This window comes from Chelon labrosus (assembly GCF_963514085.1).
Source record: "Chelon labrosus genome assembly, chromosome: 18".
In the NCBI taxonomy this organism is placed as follows: Eukaryota; Metazoa; Chordata; class Actinopteri; order Mugiliformes; family Mugilidae; genus Chelon; species Chelon labrosus.
In genome coordinates, this window is record NC_140351.1 from 3,958,675 (window position 1) to 3,982,934 (window position 24,260).

General features: G+C 43.7%; 1 protein-coding gene across 2 annotated transcripts in view; it reads left to right on the forward strand.

Annotated features, from left to right (window-relative positions):
• The first annotated feature begins 2,950 nt into the window (after positions 1-2,950).
• znf438 (zinc finger protein 438) overlaps positions 2,951-24,260 on the forward strand; it is a 53,340-nt gene continuing 32,030 nt past the window's right edge. For both annotated transcript variants that reach the window (XR_014699600.1, XM_084566505.1), the window contains exon 1: positions 2,951-3,119. The gene's annotated coding sequence lies outside the window, so the exon portion shown is untranslated. The remainder of the gene's footprint in view (positions 3,120-24,260) is intronic.

Consider the following 24,260-nt stretch of genomic DNA (forward strand, 5'->3'; position numbering starts at 1 on the left):
GTAACATCCAGGTCCGAACGTTTCCCAGCAGAACAATGAACTGTCACAAGATGGTCAGTGTTATTTACTTCTCCTGTCAGTGGTTTTAATGTTGTGGCTGATCGGTGTATGTACTGCGCATGAGCTCAGTCCTTCAACCACACACACACACACACACACACACACACACACCCACACACACACACACACACGCTGCTAAAGGACAGATCGTCATTTTGGATGTTTAATCACATGTTTCAGAGCGATACCTGAGGATTTAATCAAGCGTCACAAACACGAGGCAGAAAACGCTCCAGAGTGGCACCACGGCGGCGTTTCACCGAGGGCTGCAGAAAAAAAAAATAAAAGAAGGCAGCTCTCTTTCATATCCTGTTTTGTGAGATGAGAAATATTGATATTACTTGCCGAGCCCTATCAGCATGAAACAGGAGCTTTCAGAGACGCAGCAGCAGTGACAACACCTGTACTGAAGTTCCTGATTACACACACTTTGTTCTCAGAGCTTCTGCTATTACCTCTCAGTGTGTGAAGACAAACGGGGGGGGGGGACAGAAAAAGACAGAGAAATCTTGCTTGCCCGGACTAACCGAATGCATCTTTTTCTGTCTCTGTCTATCTGTCAGTCTGTCATCCACGCACACACAAATACACCCGGGCGTGAGCGTCGCCACCTGCCACAGACCATAGACTGTGGCGTGTGACGGTGGTTAACAGAACAGGACACGCGTAGCCCCAGGTGACTCAAATTGCAAAACTAACAACACCATGCTTCGTTGCACCAAGAACACGGTGTGAAACACCAGCAGAAAGGTTGTGTTGGTGTGTGTCAATTTACATGTATATCTAAATCTAAACGTGTTCATGGTTATGCATTTGTGTCAAATCTGACTCATAATGTCATGCAGCAATTAGTATGGACTTAATTAGGATGCCTAAAGCGGCCCGGAGCATAAACAAACACAAATAGTGTTGAAATATTGTTATCAAGGACTCTAAGTGGATTTTTTATTTTGTTTTTTGTTTTTTACAGCAGGAACTAAATAATTAGTTGCACCAAGAACCTGGTTTCCGTGGGAATGTTTGGCTGCGGTAGTTTCAGCGGGTTTTTTGTCAATAAGAGAAGTAATGGTGACCATAGCAACGGCAGCAGCGGTTTCAACCATTTCCCAGAGTCTGAACCGTTTTCATACGTCTTGGGTTTTAGGGCTTCGCTGGTTTAAAGTAGCTGCTCAAACACAAACACAAACACACAACACGTGCTGCTCTTGGATTTGCGTAAATATTTAATTGGTTAGAACTGATGCCTCACAGCAAGAAGGTTCTGGGTTTGAATCCTGGCTTCCTCCCGCCGTCCGAAGACATTGGTGGACCGTACAGTAGGTGTGAGTGTGAATGGTTGTCTGTCTCTCTGTGTTAGCCCTGTGATAGACTGGAGACCTGTCCAGGGTGGACCCCACCTCTCGCCCCAATGACAGCTGGGATAGGCTCCAGGCCACCCCGCAACCCTCTACAGTTGCCTTTGAGCAATGTATACACACAAATAAAGCTTTAATAAAAGTAGATCATGCCTGCAAGCAGCTCTACGCGATCTGTTTTCTGACACGGACAATGTCAATCTGAGATTATTTGCTTGGCCAGTGAGCTTCTTTGTCCTCAAGAGCTAAAGTACAGACCGGCTTCACCTCTAGGTCGCCAGCTATCAAATTACATCCGTCGTCTTTGAGTTAATTAACCATTTTAATCGCCTCTCTCTGTGCAAATGTTCCTTCCGCCAAATGAATTTTCCTTCTTGGACCACCAATCACTGCACCTTGGGCTTAGCTCGACCAAAAACCATTGTGATTGGCTTCATGAAATACAAACTTGAGAACTTGAATCACACTGCAACACCAACAGAGCGCCGCAGAGTTCTATGTGAGACTAGGGCCGTTGCAATATTTGCATAAAATACAGATACACTGATACAAATCCAAAACACTAAACACACCATACTGCCTATTGCACTTCTGGTTAGATGCTAAACTGCATTTTGTTGCTCTGTACCTGTACATGTGTAATGACAACAAAGTGGAATCTAATCTAACCTAATCTAGCTAATATAGCACAGAGTAAGTCACATGAATGGGGTGAATCTGCCTCTGTAATGAGTATGTTTAACACTTTAATAAACTCTTGCTTAAAAACATGCTATATCCTACATTTCCCATAATGCAACTCCTAAAAAACTGGAGTTAGCAGACTTTCTGTTAGATATTTGTAATTCTAATGTCAATCTAACGTTGATCTTTGCAGATTTTCTTTGCAAACTTGGGGAAAGTGTCACAGAAAGCATAAGATGAGCCTTTATTTATCCGGCACTAGGGAAGCAGACTGGGAAGATAACAAGCTAAGCAGCACCTCATAATGTGCACACTTATATTTGTGCAGAAAATTTTAAATCTGTGTATTTGATTAAACTAATAAGTTGTTTTTAACATCATTTTGCAGCTTTTTCTCATATTAAAGGGCAAATACCTTATTCCACCACTCCTTATTTCTATTATTCTTACATTTATGCATTAAAACTGTGTGCGTGCAGTGTCACAGTGAGGTTGTGTTGCTGTGAGAGTGTCCTAACGTAACCTTTGACCTGCTCTGCTCTGATATCTGGATGCTCTGACAGTGACAGCTCTCTCTGTGTGTGTGTGTGTGTGTGTGTGTGTGTGTTGCAGCTACAGGTTACTACACGGCCTCTGATTGGCTGCCTTCACAGAGCACAGCAAAGTAGGTCCCCGGAATTCGTCGGACCGTACCATTGCTGCTTTAAAAGGGGTGTTTGAGGAAACAACGGTTGTATTAATGTGTATTTTACTCGCTTAAAACACATATACGTGACTTGATATTAAAATAAAAGCTTATATGTGACTTTGAGGGAATTGTATTTGAAGTAAAATGACAGATAATTTAATTGTTAATAACTCGGTTATTAGTCTCCACCCCTCTCCGGATCAAGGTCGACGGTTTGGCTCAAAATGGCTGGAGAGAAACAGTTATGAGGATCGACGGTTTTACCAGGTTTTTAAGAAAAATGAGCCCGTGTGTAGTTTGAAGGCGCTCCCTCCACATAACTGGGGATCCAGGTGAGACATGTTTAAAGTTAATTCACGGTTTCCACCCTCCCCCCGCTGCTTTTAGGCGGACAAACCGGGGCTCCAGGCGCGGTGCTCGCCTCTTGCAGTGCTTTAACCACGGTAGCCTCTGCACTTGCAGCTCTGGATTTACACTACGAATAATATATATATGTGTCTTCAAACTCCAACAACAGCCTTCACAGAAGTAGGGGTTTTTATGTGCACACGTGCATCTCCAATAAAAAGGTGTAGGTGAGGTGTCAGCGAGGTGTCATGCAGTGTGCGTGTAGCTAATGCAGAGCAGGCCTGCGGCTAACCCTGCAGCTGAACATCGCAGATAGAGGATTCCCTGCAGTGTGATGCGTTCAAAGACACGACAACACAGCTGTACGACGTGTAAACAGACTTTGAACCGAGTTACGTTGCTCTGGGTGCAAGCCCACATCTGTCCTCAGCCTCATGTCCTGAATGTCAACAGAGCTGGTTGTGTACCTGTGCAGGTGTGAGCAGTAACCCTGAAACTACAGAGCAGGGAGTTTGTGAAGCTGGATTTATTTATTTATTTATTATTTTAGTTTTGCTGTGGACACATTTTCTGAATAACTGTAATGTACATAAGTCTTTCAGCACCCTGATCTGATACAGATCTCGGCCGATCCAAGTCCCAATCTGATCTTAAATAAATAAATTCCTAAAGTCTTCCCTGGTGTCTTCTCCTAGAGTCGACTGGATTCAGTCCAATAAATCTACCAAACTACCATTTTTTACAACCTGGACCTTATTTCTAGCATAAAATGTGATCATTTACTAACCCATATAACTTTGGTGTCATTTGTTGTCCTTCGGACGATATTTAGATCAGCGTATATCCATATAATGGGAGTGAATGGGGCACCGAAACGCAGCCTCTAAATAACGCATTATCTGCCACAAAACTCGTTCATTTCACCAATATTTTGTTATGATACGCTAGTGCTATTCCTCGTTGAGTCCAGAGTTACTTGTTGTCATCATCCGAGGTCTGTAGATTGACCTACTAACCTCTGACCTTAATGACGTCATCTCTGAGCGCCGATTCTGAGGTTGTGGACGACGACTTTGTTTATAATGGACGTCCTTACCGTTTTGAGCCAGAGTATACGGATGAGGAGCTCGTTGAAAGGAGAATGGCCAAAGAACAACAAACTGGTGCACGTCCGCAAATAGATAACAGGTAACTCCAGACTCAGAAGCTGCGTTTCGGTGCCCCAGTCACTCCCATTATATGGATATACTCGGATCTAAATATTGTCCGAACGACTCCAAATGACTGTATTTTATGCTAGAAATGAGGTCCAGGTTGTAAAAAAAACAAACAGTAGTTCCCCTTTAATGTAGTGTGGAGAGGGTAGCTGGTACCTTGTGTTCTCTACTCTAGAAATGTTCTGGTCATCCAATACTGCCATAAACTCCCTAACCCTCTCTGGAAGATTTTTCTCCTTGATGCTGTCTCCAGGAAACTTTTCTTTTCATTTAAACGTTCAGTGTTTGTTGTTGTTTGGGTGCAGCCTTTCCATAGATTCCATAGATTCTGTTTCGATAATGAACTACTACCACCTCACCAAACATCCACACTGCACAATTTAATAATTTAAGAAGAAGAAGAAGTCGTTTTGACGCTACAAGGATGTGGTTTTGGTTTATGGCAGACCAAAAATAAATAACTACAAAAGTGTCAGACTTAGTTCATGCTCGATACAGACCCAATCATTTTAGAAATTACTAGATCTGGCTCGAAACCTATCGGCACATCCTTACTGCAAACCAAGGTTGTGCCAATGGGTCCATGGTTTGGGCATGTTAATGATTTTCAGTGTCCTATGACATCTTAGACATACATGTGTCTAATATCTCAGGTTGTGTCAGGCTGTTGCAAGCAATTTTGAACCTGTATGTACTGGAACTTAATTGCATCATGCCAAATGTGTGTGTTACCGTGTTTACCATTTTTCACAAGACTTCTTCTTCTTCTTCTGCTATTTTGGGCAGCGTTGATGCTACTGATTGTGTTACTGGCCTCAGAAATGGTGGAGTCACGTGTTGGTCTGGCTATCGCTACCGATTTCCGGAACCGATTCTGATTCTCACGGCCCCGGTTAAATTAGATTCAATATATGTGAATCATATGCAGTTCATTTTTAGATTTTCAGTTTCAAAAGTTGACTCAGTTGTGAAAAAGATTTTCGCAGAACTGGTTTAGTCATTAGTTCCAGGTATTTGTGCATCTGTTCCCTGTCGTCATACTGTGTGAATCCAATCAGCTTCCGGGCCTCGGCCCTCACACGTGGATTAAACTTGTTGCCGAGTCTCACGATATTTGTTGTCTCGAGAGATTGCAGTGAGACTTGTAACAAGAGGAAGCTGGATTTTATGAATCGATGTCGTATCTTTCAAATAAAGATCGTTTTGAATTGGAAAAATCTATTCTTTGAACCCAGCCGTAGTCATTCAGCTTTTTTTTGTAATTATATATATATGTATGATAATTGGCTTTATATTTCCTGCATTACATCACCTGCTCATTAGCTCGCCAAACTGTTAGCCTCTGTGGCTTCTCGACGCAGACAGTTTCCTACCAGCGGTGATAGCCAATATTACCACTTGAACGTCAAGCATTTTGCGTACACGACTTTCCATGTTGCAACCACGAGCTCACTTTTCTGGTTAATACCTCAAACGGAGTCAGAACAGATGGCGCCTTTTCCCGGAAATTTCCTCTGTAGAGCAGTGGGTAGTTCAGATATTCCAATAGCCTACAGACTAGTATGTATTGCGTGCCACTCTTCCTGGAGTCTTTTTATAGGCTGGTTGAGCTGCACCTTAATGTATTCCAGGTGGGAGTAGGCTAAGGCGGAATATTTAAAGCTTTGTCACTATTTTACACCCAACTGCCAGTGCACCCCCAACGATCCCCCAATGAGCCAAAAGACCCTCGTAAGCCGCCAGCTAACCGGCCTACCACCGCCTACCCTTTTCTCGATGACGGTTTTCAAACCTGCCTGGAGGACAGCACCACCACCTACTGCCGCCGCCTACCTGCACAGCTAAAATATTACGCTCCTTATTTTACCAGGAAAGTCTCAATGAGATTAAAAAAAAAATCTTGTTTATGTGAGCGTCTGGGCCAAGACATGCAGCAGCAGCAGCAGCAGCAGAAATTAAGGGGCTGTAGACGAGATTCTAGACACGATTTTTAGAGTTACAGAATCTCAAACTGGGGCTGGGTATCGCTACTGATTTCCTGAATCGATAAGATTATGATTCATAAAGTCCCTGTTCGATTGATATAGAGATATTTCAGTTTCAAAACATTTCTGCTGTTGTCAGTGGTTGCAGAGGTTTGTGGTATTTCAGCAATGTTTTCTCTGTAGTTGGCAGATCTTTCATAGGGCTTTGCTTTTGTCATCATTAATTTAGTGAGAGCGGCTCCGTAAGGTTTAGGAAATTTTGCGCAGGCAAAGACAAAGGCGGAGCATGCATAAACAACCTTTCCCCAATCTCGTTCTGACTGAAGAGTCATTTAAGTTCTAACGAGTTAATAGACGGAGGACGCTGCACAGTGTTGCGCTCATGTCACTACCTCTTAGTCATTGCAGGAACTGCATGTATGACTTTACACTTATTTGCCCACAGGTGCTCAAACCTTTGCGTGCAACAGTACACCAGTCAGGCATAACATTATGACCACCTTCCTAATATTGTGCAGGTCTCCCTCGTGGTGTCTCATCAGAGAATGGACATGGGCCTTCTGAGGGTGTCCTGTGGTGTCTGGCTACAGGATGTATCCAAAAAGGTTCAAAAAAAGGTTCAGACTCTGGCAACAGGATGTTGTTAGTGGGGGATCTTTGGGGGGAGGGTCCTCTGTGGATCATCCCACGGATACTTGATCAGTTTGGGATCTAGTGAATTTGGAGGCCAGGTCAACACCTTGTGCTGTTCTTCATGTTGTTCCTAAAGCGTTTTTTGTGGCTGCATCCTGCTGGGGATGACTGCTGCCATCAAGGAGTGTCATTGTGGGGTGGGGGTGCCTGGTCTAGTCTAGGTGGGTGCTACATGTCTAAGTAACATCCACACCAATGAATGCCAGGTCCAGAAGTTTCTCAGCAGAACATTGAATTATCGCAAGATGTTATTTACTTCTTCTTCTTCAGTGGTTTTAATGTTGTGGCTGATGTGTGTACATCTTTTTCACTCTGAGGTCAAAGGTCAGAGGTTGAAGCTACAGGACAGAGCTGGCCAGAGCTGGCAGGGACGTTTTTGTGCCGTTGAAATGTTGCTCTACATGAGCCACTCTAGAAAGCTTGACAGAAACCACATGAGGTCTTTGGCACATTTTTCAGGTCTGCGAATTCCTGTGGCTTTTAAGAATTTAGATTACAGAAAGGGTCTCAGTAAAACTGGCCGAATGACCGCTAATGTCTGTCCCAGTTGTTTCACGTAAAGATCAAAGTGGAACTGTAGATGAAACACCTTTTTAAGGATGGATTCTGTAAGGAGGCGAAGGAGAAAATTCCCCTCCTGTCAGAGCCGTCTTCTCGAAACTGGAAATCTCTCTCGCTGCGGTGTACAGCGTGTTCCAGAGAGTGTTCTTGGTTTTCCTTTCCAGATACAGCAATTTATCATGTTCACTGTCTGCAGCTGTCTGATTTTTTTATTTTTTATTTTTTATTTTTTGTCACATTACGAAAAGATGCTGTAAAGGTCAACGTGCCCCACGCTCGTCTTTGGCCCGTATGCAGGGAAAGTTGACTGCAAACAGAATTTCCCTTTTCACTTTTTATTTATTGCAGTGCCTTGCTCAAGAGAACCCGATTGGCGGTTCAACAGGAAAAAATAGTGTTGAATTGTGTCACGGGGGTCTGATGCCGTCATTTGAGCCCAGAGGTCGATTAAAATAAGCCGTTTGAGTTGGCGTTAAGGTGGCATCACTAGGACCCACACAGAGGAAAACAAGCTTTCACTGGAACACTGGAAAAATTGCCATCCAAGCAATATTTAGTGCTGATGATGGAAAGCAGGTCACACCACTCAAGTCAGCAAACACTTTTTTTTTTTTTTCTTTTTTGTGCATTTGATACAGCTTTCACACTCATAACAGAAACTCCCACGACACGGCCAGCTCATGCTTCTCTTTGGCTCTTGAGCATCACAGGAACCACCGCCGCTAAGTTTCCTACCACCGGTTAGTTTGAACTCGTTGTCATCACTGGGAAATCCTGCTTTTTATTTATTTCTGTCGTGAATGATTAGCTCACCAAAAACGACTATTTTTTTTACTTTGAGGTCGCGTCCTTTCCATGGTGGTTTTATTAAACTGTTGGAGCCGAACATCTTCAGCGGAATGCCAACGTTGGGCGGCCATGATGTTCTCTGTGGGCCCTGCGACTTTTTGAGGGTTATAACCTGTCAAGATTCGGTTTAAGGGGGGTTTTAGGGGAGTTTTCCCAATCTGATACTGATCTTTTAATTTAACAAGTCATCAGTCCATCAAATGACTGCACATACACCGACCAGTCATAAAATTATGACCACCTTCCTAATATTGCGAAGGTCTCCCTTGTGGTGACTCATCAGAGAATGGACATGGGCCTTCTGAGGGTGTCCTGTGGTGTCTGGCAACACAATGTTGTTACTGGGGGGGGGGGGCCTTCTTTGACAGGAGGGGCCTCTGTGGATCATCCCACAGATACTTGATCAGTTTGGGATCTAGTGAATTTGGAGGCCAGGTCAACACCTTCAGCCGTTCTTCTTGTTTCTTGAGTTGTTCTTAAACCGTTTTTGTGGCTGCATCCTGCTGGGGATGGCTGCTGCCATCAAGGAGTGTCATTGCTATGGGTTGGGGGTGCCTGGTCTGGTCTAGGTGGGTGCTACATGTCTGAGTAGCATCCACACCAATGAATGCCAGGTCCGGAAGTTTCCCAGCAGAACGTTGAACTGTCACAAGATGGTTTAAATGTCATTAACTTCTCCTGTCTGTGGTCATAATGTTGTGGCTGATCGGGTACAAGTAACAAGAAATCTTTGTACAGAAATGTCAACCTTTAGTCATTTAGAAAACATCACCACTCAGTACTCTGTGTGTTCACGACTTAAATAAAAGCTAACTGAATGATGATAGATATATTAGATGATATGTTGTCACCTCTTAAATATTAATGTCAGCTTGGCTCTAATCAGTGAGTAGAGGTCTGGCTTGTGGTCAAATAAATGCAGAGGGGAACGGTGTTAGAGGCTCATGACGTCAGTATCCCTTAAATTCCTGGCTACATCTTTTAATTATTAATAATTCACGATGCCGACAGCTATTTGCTGCAGAAATAAACGCCGTGTTAAATGTGTAGCTGGCACAATTAGTCAGTTAATTTGTTAGATTACAACACCAATATTATAGTTATACTAATAGTTAAGAGTCATTCTTGGAAGATAAAATGCCATAAATGTCGCAGCTCGATCGTTTTCTTGTCATAATGAGAATATTTTACTGTTTTCTGATATCTAACACCTCAAACAATGAACTGATTCATTCCAATAATTGCGTCTATTTACTAAAAGCATTCAGTGTGATGGCTACAGAGACCTCAGAGGTTGGGATTTTAACATCTGAGCTATAAATAATAATAATTAAAGTAGCTGCATGTCTAGATAAGTGGCAGAATTAGTTGTTTTCTTGATTTGGGTGCAGTGGCCCTTTAACTTGTGTATGACGGGGCCCCACTCTGCTTCTTCTGTTTGCTCCCGTGAACAATCTTTCACATTTTTAATGAACGCAGGTCGCTTGAGTTTACTGGTCGGGCGTAAACAGAACTTTCCACCCAGGCTATCTGCTAGATTATGTGACATAGCGAGTTATAAAAGCAATCACATAAACATAAATCAGCTTTGATTCTGGCTCCACTTCATCTGGGGTATTGCTCTGCATTTACCTTTATTGTTCATTTCAGAGAGCGGCCCTCTCTGCTCGCTTGGAAAATTGGTTAGCCTACACATTCTTCGTTTTAAAGATTTTTCTTTTTGCCGACTCAGAGCGTCTCCGTGGCCTTTAGATGAGTCAGTGTGAGGAACTCCCTCCCTCTCTGCCTCGCACTTTAAAGGTTCAACGCATATATACAGTGATTACGAAAGAAGAACTGCACCGTGTGATATGATCCATCCCTGGAATATGAGTGAGGAGATGGAGGGGTGGTGGTGGTGGGGGGGGGGTTGGAGGGGAATGGGGTTGGCATGTTAAACACAATCCAGAGCGAACGACGACGGGAGTGTTTGGTTTTTGCCCGAGAGCAGCTCCAGTGTGGTTTCACATGTGGCTAGACGAGGAGGGTGGAAGCAGGCAGAGGAAACTTAGATGCTTGTCTAACATTTCCGCTCAATCATAACCAAGATCATGTTACCATAATACACACACACACACACACACACACACACTAGATTGTTGCACTCAAGCGTTGCTCATTGCCAGGCTTTGAAGAAACAGTCTTAAGTAGTAGCAACAAAAAAAAATAATTCAAAAAGCTGAGAGCGTTCCCAAATCTTGTTGACATTTTACACGAGGGGATATGATAAAAACATTCAGCCCGTCATTCTGTGCAGGAAACCGCTTGCAGGCTGGACTGTGTCGCTGCTAATGATTGTGTTTTTCTGACTTAAGTCTCGCTCCAAGGCTTGCCCTACTTTTTTTCCATTTATGGCGCTTTTGCATTATATAGGCACCACGACGCTGAATTAAGATGCAGCTCCTTCCTGAAACCACAGTCTGTTTTTTTTTTTTTCCCCCGATATGCATCCGGGGATTGGAGTTCTCTTTTGTACAATACTGTTTTTTATTAATTTTATTGGGGAACTGCAATAACAAACAGTATAAATGTGCATTCCAACCCTTTGTTTTGTTATTTGACAAGTAGATAAGATAAGATAATGCTTTGTTTGCGTTGCAGCAGCTGACAGATTGTTTTTAAGGGCCTTGCACACAGGAGATAAAACCTTAAACATTAAATAAGTACAAAAAATATAGAAATTAAATACAACAGAAGTAGCACATGAGAACTACAAAACTACTTAACATGTCATACAAATTATTATTATTATTATTATTTATTTATTTTATTATATTTATGCCCATTTGTACAGATAATGGCACATGGTGGATTAAAATAAGAATAAAAATAAATAAATAAAAAGCACAAAATTAAAAAAAATAATAAATTATTATGCGAATAAGTAAATAAATAAAATAATAATATTTAAAAAAAATAAAAAATAATATAATGCCAAAAAAGTCAGCAGACAGGGTTGATAAGGAATTTAAATAATTTATATATAAAAAAAATAAATTCTGAGCTTATCTTAAGGTAGGATGTAACATCCTTGAGCCACAGAGAGATCGATTTTTTTTTAATTTTCTTTATTTTTTTTGATGGAAACCTAAAGTCCTGATTAGAAAGTCCATCAGCATGTTAGGCCCACTCCCTTTTCACTCGAACCTGAATTCTGAGAAGCTGATATGTTTCGCGTCTGCTAAGTGCTGCCCAAAGAAGTCAAGAGTGGCGGATTAAAGAACAAGGAAAATGCATCTCCAGCCTGAATAATGAATGGGGACCATACTGTGGATGGAAAACGGAGGATGTGGTTCGGTAATAGTCGTCTGGTGAACATTTCTTGCTCGACCCTTGTTTCCAAGAAAAAGTTAATGAAAATTACATGTGAAGCCCTAATGACTGACTTTTACAGAAGTTGTAGGCTGCAGGCGGCGGACGGAGGCATATTATTATTGTTATTATTATTATATCAGGGCTGCGCCGTTGAGCATTAGCATAGTCCCTGGCTGTGTTCCACTTCTAGCAAACCATTTGGTCTCGCAGTGCGCGTGGTCGGATGTCGACGCGTGGCAGCATCATGTGAGGTTTGATGTGAGTGGACTGAGCCTGGATGGTAACTGTGACTGCTGGTAGTATTTAGACCTGTCATTATCATGTATTTATGAGCTATCACATTCAAGTTTCTTCAAAAAAAATGGATCCCACTTAAAAAAAGTGACTTTTCTTCCATTGATTCATTCACCAAGGTCCTTTTTCTGCCTTTAACCCTTTAATACCTAAGACTCCAAATGTCTGTTTGGACATTTTTGCTTGTTTTAGCTATAAAAAGGTCAAAAAATGTCCTGTCAGTAAATGCATTTGCCCATTCTTTTTCAGAACACCTACTTATTTACGGTTTACTGCATTTTATAAGAGTGCAACAACCTTCCGGGAGTGGCGCAAGTGCAAATTACCGAAATTACACCACATTGTTTGTAGAGCGCAACAAGTTAAAGGCGGTTTATTGACACTGTAGCTACAGCATCGCCACAATTTTTAAATCGATTGTTTTGGATCAATAAAAATGGAAAACATCGAGGAAAGGTTAACTGAGGAGGTTTGAAGAAGCATTTGTACGACTCAACGTTGGCAAATTTTGGCAGAAGTTTCAGTCGCCATTGTTGAAAATGAAAGTGAAGGAAGTAGAAACAAAAATGAACCCGACTGGCGAAAAAGACAAAGTGCCGACTAGCGTTTGGGTGGCGTTGTTACAGAGCGAGCCAGACTGACGAGGACACAAGTATAAATGTCTTGTACCATGGTGTCTAGTCCCACAGCTTTCAGAAACTGATGGAGTTTTCAGATAGCACCAACCGCCACGCAATTATGGTAATCCAAAGTGCACTTGCACAAATGTAATGGCTTCAACACGTTCGGTTTTAAAAGGTTAAGTTTCAAACAACCCACAGATTAAACTGTGCTTGTGCTGGACAAATTCGAGGAACTCTCAGAGCACGGTGCAGGTATTTCCCGTAAAACACCGGTTGAGATCTTTGAACAAATGCTTTAAAAAAGGGAAGTTGTGCTCTTCCACTGTCATGAAGAAGTGGCTTTTGTGGGTGGCTTTTCCCTGCTATGGGCTATTGCAATGAGGGTTTTTCTCATCACGTTCTATTTTTGGAGAGGAATTTTCAAGTGTATATGTGGCAGTAATTTTTTTCTTCTTTGTTGTTTTGGCCGGGTATTTCTCTCAAGGTCTATTTTCTGTGCAGGGATATAAATATCACGTGTAATGTTTGCCACAAATAGAAGAGTTTCCACCAATGTATTGAAAACCCAGACACATCCTTGGCCTATGTTGACATCTGGGATTCTTTTTTTTTTTTTTTTTTAATGATTTCACTTTTTAAACATGTTTTTTTTGGTGATGTTGGAAACAGATGTAATGGTTGGAAGTCTCACCAGCCACGTTTGCTGGTTAAAAAGTGATCAGTGTTCTTTAGCTCAATGTGAGCGACTCTTGAACCTCGATTCTTCCAGCTACCGCAAGCTAACGTTACCATAGCTAGCTAGCCAAACACTCACTAACACAGATGCTTGCTTTGGGACAATTTGGGATAATGTCACGAGGGATGTCCCGCTTGGTATTGGGCTTTAACCAAGCCTGATCTTTTGTAGTTATTTATTTTAGGTCTGCCATAAACCAAAACCACGTCCCTGTAGCGTCAAGACGTCAAAGCTGCTAAAAATCGAAGAAGAAGAGGATCCAAAATCAAACATGACTGCTGTGTGGAAGACCTTTACTCTAGAAAATGAAGTCAGTCAGACAGACATTTGTAAATTATGCGATGTGGATGTTTGGAGAGGTGGTAGTAGGTGATCATCGTTCAATACTACCAGCTTGATTTAATACCGCAACGCAATTATGCCAAATAAACTCTGGTAAAGCTTCACCCAAACAACTACAAACACTGAACGCTATGTTTAAAAGTTTCCTGGAGACAGCGTCAAGGAGAAAAATCTTCCAGAGAGGGTTCGGGAGTTGATGGCAGCGTTGGATGACCAGAACATTTCTGGAGTAGAGAACACAAGGTACCAGCTACCCTCTCCACACTGCATTAACTTTGACAGAAAGATTTATTGGACTGAATCCAGTCGACTCTTGGAGAAGACAAGGAAGGACTTTTGGGAATCTGCAGGGAAGGAACTTTAGGACATTTAACAACAGATCGGGCCTTGGATTGGATCAGACAAGAATATTACAAGATCGGTATCAAGGGTGCAAAGAAACTTGATCGGTACATCCCCACTAGTAGTAATCTGCTGTTGGAGATGCATCAGTGGAACAAGTTAGGAGGCCCTTGGTGAAAAAATAAGACCTCTGTTAACCACCCTCCCCCCCAATCCAATCCTTCCACTCTTTGAAACCAACAAGGTTTTTCTACACCTCAGGGAGTAAAGCAGGACAGAACCTGTGGCATGTGTCTTGGTAATAATGTGCTCTATTGGTGCATATTCATCAAGTTAAATTAGCATGAAAAGAACCAGTTGATATATAAACGCTGGGGGCTTTAGGGGCCCTTGGACTCCTTAAGCTAATTTCTGCTTTTACTTGTGTTTAGGATGCTCAGGTTTCGTGGTTTTGTGTTTATAAAAAAAAAAAAAGTCTGGCCTAAAATAACCTGGAAATCAAGTTTAACAAAAAAATAATATATTAAATATGAAATAAAAGCCGGAGCAGGTTAATTACAGGTTAAAAATTTTTGGCCTCGTGTGGATGATGCATTCATTCACGTCTGCCAGTCTCAGCATCTCAATTAGCTCCAGACATCAGGGAGAAGAGAAGTCATTTGAGGCCCACGTGTGTTTATTCGGTTTGAGAGCTCGTGAATTTGAAACCAGGACCCCCACGCCTCGTCGGCCCTGTGAGGCCCCTCCCACTCCGGCGGCGGCGGTGGGTGCGGCACGTGCATTAAAAGACGGCAAAGAGACGTTCACTTTCATCCCCTGTTATTTGGCCTCTTCCCAGATATTTCCCCTCCCTCCCTCCCTGCACCTCCCGCCCCTCCCGCCCCACACACCCACAAACACTCTCTGGTTGCTCATTTTTCTCTCATCTCCCTTCGTATCTCTGCTCCAGACACATTTGTGCGTCTCTCTCTCTCCGCATCCCACAGCTATGATTTAGGCGTCAGGGTTGCTCCCGCTCCCTCCCAGCCCCTGGATCGAGTTACCCTGCCATTACTCAGTCGTTCCCCCTGCGAGGGTGCTCCATGTCAGGCTTAGCGGAGCCTGCCTGCCTGCCTGCCTGCCTCCCTGCCTGCCTCTCCGGACCTGCAGTCTAGCTCAGTTCAACCACAGACGCCCCTGGTCAGTGGAGGCGCTCCAGCTATGGCACAGGCTCCTCGGAAAAATTATGCGGCGCGACAGTCAGAAGGGGGTTTACCGTACTTTTTAGGGCTTTATTTTCAATTTTCGTACACGATTAAGGAAACTCCAGCGTGCGGGCTGATTTGGTCGCAGGGCGCAAGAGGTTACGTTAGAAACCTTTGTTGTTGTCGTCGTTAGCCTCGCGCCCACAAACACAGGACCGCCCTTCAATGCGTCACGAGTTGACGGGTGATTTGTGGACCTCATCGTTTTATGGTTATGTAATGTCGGCTCCCTTGACGAGTAAAATGTCTTGTTAAACCCCACGCCGCCCTACTCCAATAAAAGTGAGTGATGCAGGCGGTGGTGTTTGACTCCCCATCCCGGTGTGCATGTCATAGGATTGGACGGGACTCGGGAGTATGACACTGCAGAAATTTCACTGGCTTGGCTTTATCACTTGATTAATGCCTGCTGAGTAAAACTCCTAAATCTACTGAGGAATTGTGGGATCCTATAGGTCTAATTTATGGGGATGCAGTGAGGGGAAGGGGGTATACCTGCTTCTCTCCACCTTTCATTTGGTGTAAAGTTTTATAGATGGCTACAGCATCCTTCTCCTATTAAGCCTGTTGTGCACTCAAGTGGAGCCATAACTCCCTTTCTGCTATCGCCAAGCTTTCAGCTCCTTTGTAATTTATTTAGGCCTGACATACGGCTGTCCTGCGCGATGCGAGGTAGCGTATCGCAGCAGGGGGAAAGCCCGCTCAGGCTAGGCTAATCCTTCCTAATTGAAAGGGAGGCAGCGTCGCGGGCCAGTGGCCTCGCACGTCGCTCATCTCCGCCGCTTGTTTTACAGTAATGAGACATCTGGGGTCGGAGAACAGACATGTTTGTAGAGGGAGGAACGGCTCCGGAGCCCGGGGGCCTGTTGGGCTTTCAGAGACCCAAACAACAGCGCTGACTGCTTGTTTACTCCTGTCTGTATGAGGGCATTTTATTTTTGCCCTGACGCTGCCTCGGCACGGCTTTGTCTCCTAATGTTACATTAGATTATTTATTTTTGGCAAGAATAATACATTTTGGATATTGAGGACAAGGGTGAGGCTATTTAAAGATAAAGGAGGGTTTCTTCTAATATTAGGTTGCACGTTCCCTACATCTCCCATCTTAGTCCGTAGCATATTATTCCGGATAGAAAACTGTTGTCACTGAAAGTATAGTGAGTCCTGATCATCTTTTCGTCCCCTCATCTGATACAGATCTTTTAATATTGAGTATCGGCAGATCCAAAGTTCCTCTCCTGTAGCTTCCTAAAGTCTTTCCTTGTCTTCTCCTAGAGTCGACTGGATTCAGTCCAATAAATCTTTCTATCAAAGTTAATGTAGTGTGGAGAGGGTAGCTGGTACCTTGTGTTCTCTACTCCAGAAATGTTCTGGTCATCCAACGCTGCCATAATCTCCCTAACCCTCTCTGGAAGATTTTTCTCCTTGATGCTGTCTCCAGGAAAACTTCTGCTGAACCAAGCTGCTAGAATTGAATGACGATCTCCTAAAACCACCTCACCAAACATCCACATTGCATAATTTACACATCTCTGTCTGACTGACCTCATTTTCTTGAGTAAAGTTCTTCTGCGAGACAGATTTTTCTCAACAAATCTTCAGAGACTGTGCAGTGACTCTAGTCCTCGTGTGAAGCTACAACTCTTGAGAGCACCGCCAGGACTGGAAGCTGATTGGAAATTTGTATACTTTGCAATGTGGATGTTTGGCGAGTGGTCGTAGTAGGAGATCATCTTTAAATACTTCCAACTTGATTCAGCACCTACAAAAAAGAATTAGAGTTTATGGAAATGTAGGGAACACAAGGTACGAGCTACCTTCTCCACACTTTATTGGACTCAATCCAGTCGACCCTAGGAGAACTTTTGTACATTTGAGATCGGATTGGGACTCGGATCGGCTGATACTCAATAATAAAAGACTGGGATCGGATTGGGAGGCAAGAAAGCTTGCCATCCCAAACTACCACCAATTGAACTATTAGTAGTTTGGACTATGGTACGAATCATTGTACCCCTTAAATTGAGGCAAGACCTGTCCATCCATGTATCTTCAGGTCCTTTTGCAAAGTTCCTCCAGAACCAACATCAGATTTTGCACAAAACCAAAAATGGTGTATTTTTGGACTTTACCACTATTGCACATATTTGTCTCATATCCTGTATACGATATGGAGCCATATGACAAAGGTAAGGACAGATATCTGTCTTCTGGTGTCCCTGGTTGAACAATTGGTATAAACCTTGATGCATATCATAGATTTTCTTCGTTCTTTGGTTCTACTTTCACCTTGTTCACGTGCCCCAAGCCACCAGCAGCCTATCCTGGCCTTGAGCTGCCATTTTCACACTGCAACGGTGACCTGGCAATGCATTAAGGCAGGTCTGCAACAACACTCCAGATCCAGTTGGACACGCCAACCCCTCTACAGCTCACCAGAGACCTCTAAATTACTGCTTCTCACAAGCAGAAAACCACCTCACATGTTTGAGGAGAGATTTTTCTTTGTTTGCCGTTGTGTTATTTTCTGTCTCAGCGGCAACTACACACACAGAGGGGGGAAAAAAAAAACGCTTGTACATCTGATATCTTTCTTTGTGCAAGCTGATACTCTTTGCCGTTAAAAGCAGAAGTAAGATCTCTCTCTCTCTTTCTCTTTCTCTAACACACTGTACACTCCCTTGTAGGCAGTATTACTTCATGTTTTACCCTACTCGGGAAAATATACGCTCACGCTCCCGAAAGGTTTGACTCTGACTAACCTTGGCACGGATACTTTGAGAGGCTTAAGGTTAACACTAAACTGCTGTAATCCATTTTTTTTTGGTTGGTTTCAGAGCAGAGATAGCAGCGGTTCAGCGTGTACCTGTCAGTACTAAATGATTGCTTATTTCCTGCCAGAAGGGTTGGATAGTGTGGTGTGGGGCGGTGGTGTGGTGATGTGGGCTGGGGGGGTTGGGGTAATAGCAAGCAGCTGCCTCAGCTGGACCTTACCTTTCCTTTCTGTCAGCCTGCTGTTCTCTCAAACCGGCCTGCACGCCAGAACGCCCACTTCACTTCAAGTTTGAGATAGTGAAACCTGTAGGTGTGTTGCATGTAATCAGGATGCAATACAAGACAAGTCTCCACCTTGCCTTGATGAGTGATGACCAACTTTAGAGTGCAAAACATCCAGTGAGTTCCCTCCACACCTACAGCTTATTTCAATCCCTTCTTATTCTTTCTACTCTGGCTCTCCTCTGTGATTAGCTAAATGCTCTATCGATCCACCAAGTCGAGGCACCCCGGATTGAGGAAGCCATATTTATCTCGCAGCGAGCGGAGCATGCAGGATGTTGCACCGGCTGTCCGTCTTTCATTGGAAAACGATAAACATAAATCTGTGGAATGCGTCCGCGTGATATAACGCAAGTCCACGACAGACCAGGAGGCATGGGCGGGTGGGTGGGGGGAGTAGGACGAGGCCTGATCTGCTTCGCTTTCCTCAGGGCAGAATCCGAAAGCCAGAGCTCGGTGGGCTTTGCTGACATTTGTGGAAAAAAACACCTTCAGCAAAGGCAGACTTGCAAATCAGTGTCACGAGTGCCGTGTTGGGTGCTTTAAAATGAGAGTAAAGATGTGAGAGCTTCTGAGGAGAGCCCCCCTCAGCAATGCAGAGGGACTTTGGATAGGGCAAGGCTTCTCCCCGTGAATCACAGCTAATTAACGAAGTAATTAAGATCCGAATCTCTGCTCGGAGAATTGTCTATACATTCAAAGTAGGCCATCAAAGGGAAAATCCCCGCCACCGTTCATGTGAGGGGGGGCAAAATTAAAACGCTCAGACCCGCTCCTCTCTATTATCCCCGCTGCGTGTCACACAAGGGACATCTGTTGAAAAGAGCAAGGCAACGTTACGCCGAGTTAAAGCCCTCTCCGCTCCATCAGAAGCGCTGCTCATAATGCATTCGATATACACATTTCAGCCCGAGTGAATTTATTTCAATAAATAATGTCACTCCAAGGACACGCTTCGATCTTTCCACAGCGCGGCCTCGCCGGCTGAAAGCCACACCATGTTGTTTTCTCATTCCTCTCGTGGCAAATGACAGATTAACAAACAGCTTATGAACAGTGCATTTAGTGCGTCTGCACTTTTATCATCTCTGCACGTTGGCAAACTAACCTGCTCTCTTTGTGATGGATTTATTTTCCAGTTTGCTCCCGCTCGCGACGAGCTGCAGGGATGGCCGTAATGCTAGGGCTTGAAGGGATATATCATATGGTGGGCACAGAGTGGGTACATTTTATGGCTTGGATTAAGTCCAGTGGGTTTTCTTTTTTTCTGGTAGGTGCTATTTAGGTGGTGCTGTCATCTACTGTGTTGAGTCTTTAAACGCTCCACCTTTTCCCTGAGCTGCTATTCGAAGTAGCGTACTTGGATGGAATCGGGGGAAGCACTTGGAGTTTTTTTGGAGTTTTAGTTACGATTAAAAAAAGAACATGTTGCAGTATTTATATCGAGTAAAGTGGCTCTAGGTGTGGGAATGATGCATTTTGGGTCCTGACTTTTTCATCTGCAACTCAAAGCTTTTACTTAGTAGTGCAACGTGTTTGAATGCGTGGTTCTTGAGGTTGAATCCTTTTGACCTTTTGATCCCTTGAATTTTTGCACCGCAGCTAATGGTATTTTAAAATACCTCAACAGCTGTTTGGATGCTGTAGATGTACACTGATCAGGCATAACATTGTGACCACCTTCCTAGTGTTGTGATCATCCCACAGATACTTGATCAGTTTGGGATCTAGTCAATTTGGAGGCCAGGTCGACACCTTGTGCTGTTCTTCATGTTTGTTGAGTTGTTCCTGAACTGTGGTTGCATCCTGCTGCCATCGAGGAGTGTCATTGCTATGGGGTGGGGGTGCCTGGTCTGATCTAGGTGGGTGCTACATGTCTAAGTAACATCCACACCAATGAATGCCAGGTCTGTAAGGAATCATTTTTATTGTATGATGCATCCATTCTTGCATCCAGCCACGTGTTGCTTTACCTACTTTCACCTGGTTTTGCTGCAAACTGCATTGACATGTGTGTCATCCAAGAGAAATCTGGCTAATAATCTTCATTTACATGTCAGTGACGACCAGGGATTAGATTTCTATCTTATAGTGTGGTGTCCTACGATCAGGATACCTTCCTGAGACTACAGGAGTTTTAAAATCCTAGTGATTTTGAAAACCGGTTGCACAAAGAGAAAGAAAAACTATATATAAGGCCATGTTTTTACTTTATGTAGGGGTTAGATTGCAGACAAGATGCAATTTGTTCTCGCAGCGGCCTTTGTCGTTGTTTGATGCTAATCCTTTGTCACTTGATGGTACAGGAATAGACGTGTTACAGTAGGTTTCACTGGTTGATAAGTGCTTTCGGCTCAGGGTACAAAGCAAACCCCCGTGTTTCCTGAGCTGTCTCGTGCAATTTGTGCTGAGCTCAGTGTAACGCCAGAACATTTCCACTTACGTTTCACCTCAGTCCACACGGTATACTGCGCTGAAAGACATACGGGGTCAAGTCGGTGACGGGGAAATTGAAGCGGAGTCTATGTTGAGTTAGAGGCCACTACCGTTTTTTTTTTTTTCGTGCTTTTCTTGTATCACATCGGAGCCGTGAGTCTTCACACATCAACCTTCTGAATGCTGACGTAAACAGAGACCAGGCTCACAAAAGGAGAAGTGAAACCGACTCTTTTCAGCTTCTTAGAAAAAACAAAAAGTCTTGATGTGACCTGGGCTATTTTTAGCGTTCAGTAAAGTCTTGTTTACCTATAAAATTTCCCACAAACGCTCTCTTTCAGGTTACAGCGCAAATCCGTCACCTAAATCACTTCCTCTCCTCTTTTTTTTTTTATGCCTCTCAGCCTGGAAGGGGTTACTCTCCATGTTTCCTGTCCAATTCCCAGAGCTCCGGCTATGTTCTGATTGCTTTCTTGATGTTAAACATTCCCAGGCTCCTATAACCTTCTAGCTTGCCTCCTCCTTCCAAGAGCCGTCCCAGGTGAACGAGTGGGCGAACCTCCTGTTTTTAAGGATAAAATCTCTACGCTTTTTTTTTTTATATATACTTTTTTTCTCACAGGGGGTGGGAGTTTGCAAGGGGACTGGAGGGGCCGGGAGCCGGCGATGGGAAAGCATTCTTTCTTTGCATACCGTTTAGCTGCTGTAAGGCTGTGGGAAAACATGTTTTCTCAAACGTGGCTTACGACAGCGTTTTTCTTTTTGTGCGTGTGTGAATTTAAGCCGAAGGTTTGATTGTGGATGCCTCTCCCAACTCGTTTTTCTGAATCGGGAGGTTAACATGTGCTTTCCCCTTTTTAAATGTCGTCTTTTTTTTTTGTTACTCCTTCCCACTCATTTCCCTCTCTTCTGAGACACTCGATCGACGGCTGAGTTATGTTATCTCGTCTGAGTCAGCGCGGCCTTCGCATCAGTCATAAAACAAACGGGATCCAGATTGTGCTGTAACGTGCCCCATTGTGGAGGCTGCGCCGTGGATGTGACCCAGGAGTAGAGCCCGGGCCAAGCCGGACTATATTTAGCCCCGGCGATGCTCGGGCTAATTGCCCTCCCAGGCCTAATCATTTCCAGACTCTGAAGCTCACAAACGACTGGAGGGGAGGCCAAACACCCACTAACCTCATGTTAAAGGGATGTCGGCATCAATGCGGCTGTCAGAGCGCTCCACAGACAAGACAAATTAGCACAATATGCTTCCTCCTCATATGCTATTAGATGCTCCATAAGCGGATTGGATTGAAGGGTCCAGTATTGCCGTCTGCAGCAGTGTATTAATTGAATATGTTTTCCTGCTCAGTGTCGGTAATGTGAAGAGTCTTGGCAGCATCCTGTGCAGGCGACGTTGCGAGGTTGTGTTCACTTTATCCCTGCCATTGAGGCCTGCCTGAGCAGTCTCTTGTGAACGGTAAATCCCTCCACCGTTGCCTCCTACTTCCAGCTTAGCTTCTCCAACGTGGGCCTATCCTGGGCCCGAAAGAGAAACGCACCAGTGCCTACGCCCTGCTCGACTTCGCCTCAGCTGTAATGTGGCGTTGGTGGAAAAGTTTACTTTTTGGGACTTTGTTCTCATAGCCCCCCCCTCCACCCTCCCTCGTTTCTCTTCTGTACGGGTTCCTGTTCGTGTTGAATTACGCTGCTTCCTGTGTGGTTCCTGTCCCCGAGATTTTCCCAGGTTAAACGCAGGGCAACGCGATAGCCCGGGTCAGGGGTTGAGAGGATGGTAGGATGAACGGATCGGTGTGTCTCTCTGCCCGGTAATCAGCACCAAGCTTCCTTCCTTCACTCGTGCTGTGAAGGCCTTATCCATTATGCACACCTGGAGTAAAACCAGGTGGTCTGCCAATGATGACGAAAATGATAATATCACACACTTTTAATGGTCTGTTACTGAAAACAAGCACATCAAAGGAAAAGGTGAACAATCACATCTGGTACTGCGTTCAGTAAATGCTTCTATGACCTTGACAATAATGTGAATCATATGCTGCGACACAACTGAGCAATCATGGGCCTTCGGGATTTCAGAGTATGTTTGTTTTTTGGAAGAATTGTGGTCATCTCTTCAGTGAGGTTTTGAGAATCTACAGTAAAGCGTATTTAGTTACTCACAACCTGGTTGGGTGGCATTTCCTGTGTTTCCTCTAGGGATGTCCCAGATCACAAGCCCCGTTCCGATCTTTTAATCTTCAGTATCGCCCGATCTGATTTCCGATCTGATCTTAAATGTCCTCAAGTTCCTCCTCTGTAGATTCCTAAAGTCTTTTCATGTCTCCAGAAATGTTCCGGTCATCCAACTCTGCCATAAACTCCCTAACCTTCTCTTGGAAGATGTTTCTCTTTGACGCTGTCTCCAGGAAACTTTTCCGTTCAGTGTTTGTTGTTGTTGTTTGGGTGCAGCCTTTACCGGAGTGTTTTGGCGGTGACTCTAGTTGGTAGTATTAAATGATGATGTCCTACTACCACCTCACCAAACATCCACATTGCATAATTTACAAACTTCTGTCTGACTGACTTCATTTTCCAGAGTAAAGTTCTTTCACACAGCAGACAAGTGTAGTCACGCGATTTTGGTTCTTCTTCTTTTTCGCTAAAGAGTTTTTTTCTTAGATTTTTGGCAACTTTGACGCTAGTCATCCGGCACTAAAACAGAAGAAGAAGGAGTTTTGCTGCTGCAGGGGCGTGGTTTTTGTTTATGGCAGACCTAAAATAAAAAAAAATAACTCCAAAAAAAGTAAAGCTTGGCAGAAGCTCAACACCCATCTCATCCGGTCAGTGTAAAAATGCCCGGATCTGCCCAGATACCCAATCGGGACTTCCTCTATCTTCTCAACCGTTTCTTGTTACCATGCCAATATAGCAAAGAACAAAACAGCGTCAGGATATCCCATTTGGGAACAATAATTGTAATACTCCCATGGTCAGACTTAGAAATTTAACTTGACATAAAGCCTTCAATACAGACTGTAGGGTTTGAAAAAAAGTTGGCTTTTAGAAGAAAGCATGGAGCATCTAATGAAATAAACTATGCACCATGGAAATATCAGCATATTGTTGCTGCAGCATTGTCCATAGGTCTATTTGTACTGTATTTAGATTTAGATATGCTGTTGTCTTCTGTCTGTTCTGTTGCATCAACAATGTTAACCATATTCAGTCTTTAACTAGCGGCACAGCGACCTGTCTCTTGCTTTAATGTGACTCTGATAATGTCTTTGCAGGACGGGCGCTGCACTGAGATTTGCACCTCAAATCTGGAAACAATGCGGCTCTCGTGTTAAAGAGATTTGCTGTGGTGATAATTACAGGCTCTGCTAGGATTATCAGGCTGCGTG